Here is a 3,413-nt window from a genome sequence, read left to right as displayed (position 1 = left end):
TCTTTTCCCATTTCTGTACATATTCAGGTGTTGTTTATATCAGTATGGACCCGTGACTCTTCATTTTATACTTTGAGTTGTAGTCCAGTGCTACAATATTTATTTTGTTGCTCAAATTGTTCCAGCTTTTGGCTCTTTCAAGTGGCCTCCTGTGTCCCTTCAACGTGCCCCATCCTCTTGTCTTCTGAGCACTGCTTCACCTTCTGATAACTACAGAATACTTCAGGTTTCTTTTGGATTTCCCCTGCTCCATCCCTAGAATCAGGCATTTTTTCCTGGGAGCCTTGGTTCCTTTCACTGGAGAATCCTATTTAGAAAATGGGCTCTTGGCTCTGGGTACGAGATGCCTGATTTTTGAAGGAGGGTAAGTTGCCATTTATTGACCCTCTCATCACCAGCAGACACAGCCTGTGGTCCTGGCACACAGACATCAGCGATGATGAGCAGCAACCCAAACCATTATTATCTAAAACAATAGGTGGTCGGTGCAAGACTTGTCTCATTTTGGGGGCTAGAAACCTCAAAGCCCCACGTCTCAAAGCTGCCCATTGTGGGGCAGGGCACAGGATGAGGGCAGAGGTGCTAGAGCCCATGTTGTAAAGAGTTAAGCTGAGTTATTTCAGCACATCCAGGTAGGGTGTGAGCATGCCTACACTTACACCAATCTGAGATGTGGGCAGCGGGTAGGTTGAACTTTCTGGAACATATCGGGTTTGGAGCCAGGATGGCTGGTATTCCAGGGCAGGGTGGAGTACAGGATTGAGTCCAGAAAGGTAGACAGGCTGGAAGGAGAGATGGCCAAACTCACATTCCACACAATGAGCCTTCAATAAATGTCCCTGTAGGACAATGGGCCAGAGAACTGGGAACTGGGATCATCTCCGAAGATCCAGGCTATCCAGACTGGTGCTGGAGGCCAGAGTGCCAGAGAAGAACCAGTGCTCAGCAGTGCCTGGGATGGAGCCCGTGTGCTGTCTGTCTCCTCTGTGTTTTCTGCCGGGTGTGGGCTGAGGCAGGCCGTGCCACGGGAGATGGTGGAGCCCAGCCCATGGGCAGAGCCCTGAGGAAGCTGAGGTGCCAGATCTCCAGGGTGGCCCCAGTTTCCTCTCTGAGAAGCTGCCTCTTCTTTGACGAGAGAATCTGGAACCTACACTATGTCCTGTGCATCACAGTATAAAACTTACAGAGGTGCCCACACATGTCAACGGCAAAGGACGTAGGTTCTGTTACAGGACTTGGTGAGTTTGGGTAGCATAAATTTGGTTTGCTATATATTTAATCTGCACAACAATGAGAACTGTGTAGAGGTTCATTATGCATAAATTTGGTTGGCTTATGCCCTAGAAATTGTCTAGTGCAATTTTTGAAGTTTCTCATTATAGCCAAGCTCCCTTGAATCGTTTGCTTTTGTTTTCACAAATCTGCTAGCAACTTTGATACTGAAGGACTTTTCCTGGGCCTGAGAAACAGCTTCCGATTCAGGCTTGGGATATGGCATAACTTCTGGAAGGGTCTGTGAATTATTTCTCAGCAAGATGGACTGGAGCTTGTGTAGACTGCACTGTGGAACTGAGATAAGAAAACAATGAATTTTTCATAATTTAAAATCTTCCCTAGTTGGTTTTTCAAATGCAGAAGAAAAAGGAAGTCTTTTGTCCAATATATTTACAGATATGTTGTTAAAGTCTGACTGTACTGTTAGTATTCATTCGTTCGGTAGGTCATTCAACAAATATTTATCTTCAGAAAGACATGCCTATATTCTGCATAGTGGCTGCTTGGTGCTGGAGAAGAAACTCGGTTGGCTCCTGCCCTCACAGGCTGATGACCCCAGGGGGTAAAGGTGAAAGGAGGTCTGAAGACAGAGAGAAGGGGAAAGGGGGTGACCCATAATTCTATCTCTGAGCCCCTTGGCTGACTTACCGGACATTAATGGGATGATTGGGTGATGATTCAAAATGGCGAACTGAGGGGGCTCCTGGGTGGCTCAGTCAGTTAAGCGTCTGCCTTCGGTTCAGGTCATGATCTCAGGGTCCTGGGATCGAGCCTCACATGGGGCTCCCTGCTCAGTCTGGAGTCTGCTTTTCCCTCTGCCTACCACTCCCCCTGCTTGTGCTCTCTCGCTCTCTCTCAAATAAATAAATAAAATCTTTAAAACAAAATGGCGGACGGAGCATACGTATTTACCTCTCCTGCCTCCAAACCAGCCACTGAAATGATATCAAAGAGGGATAAAATTAATCATGAAAAGGGGAGCGGGGTGAGGGATGGCTATCAGAAGGCCAGATAGCTTCATGTGTCTCAAGGAAATGCGGAACAGACAGGAGGACACAGGTGGTGGAGTGGAATGAGGGTCGCTGTGGGAATGGGCCCAAGAGGGGCCACCATGGAAGAGCAGCTGTTCCTGCCCTCAGAGCGGAAGTCCTCTGAGGTCTCAGGTCCTGGACCACCACAGGCCCCGTGGCCAAGGGGTCGAAGTATTCATTGTTAGTGATTCGAGAGAACAAGCAAGTCAATGTTTATTATTTAAATAATGAATTAATCTGACAAAAACTTAAGAGCCTGCGATATCTTCCTCCCAACAACATTGGACAGGGCACTGGGGCATCTGAATTCCCTCTCAGGCGTGCCCATTTTGAGCAACAGCCTTTATTTCTTCATCAGGGAAGTAATGCTATCAGCTTCCTGCAGTTTTTGTCCATATCCTGTGACAGTCACACTTTGGTATATGTGTCTTCCCAGCTGAAATGCAATCCAATCAGCCAACGAAGGCTGAGGTTTAAGTAAAAGGTTCTTAAAAACCTTAATTTCTCTTGTCCCCCAAAGAAATTCTGTTAATGCAATTTAGCACATTTACAGAGTAAAAGAATGTGGTGATTTTGACAGATGCATTAAGAGCATTTGACAAAATTTAACATCCACTTATGACCTTTTTTAAAAGGAAAGAAAGCTGAGCACATAAGGTTCAGAAGAAAGCATCTTTAACCCAATAAAGGATATCTAAATAAAACCCTACAGACACCATCCTACTTAATGGTGAAGCATTAATGTAATTCCTGGTAAAACCCAGAGAAAAAAGCCAGCAATACCCACCCCCACAACATAATTTTATGTGGTACAAGAAGTTCCAGCCAGAGGAGTAAGAACAGGAAATAAAAGTTCTAAAGATTGGAAAAGAAGAAACCAGACTTCCATTTTTTTTTTTTTTTTGCAGATGATATGACTATTATGTGGAAAACCCAAGAGATTAGACAATTAGAATTAATGAGAGTTCAGCAAGATACCACATTAGTTTTTAAATTAAAAATTGGATTTCCATACACCACACATCAGTTTAAAGTAAATTACCATTTATAATCACTGCAAAACAAAACAAACGAACAAAAATAAATTCGGCTACCTAAAAATAAATC

The sequence above is a fragment of the Mirounga leonina genome, unplaced genomic scaffold (assembly GCF_011800145.1).
Source record: "Mirounga leonina isolate KUSES-001 unplaced genomic scaffold, KU_Mleo_1.0 Mir_125, whole genome shotgun sequence".
In the NCBI taxonomy this organism is placed as follows: Eukaryota; Metazoa; Chordata; class Mammalia; order Carnivora; family Phocidae; genus Mirounga; species Mirounga leonina.
Note: the sequence above shows the minus strand (reverse complement) of the source record.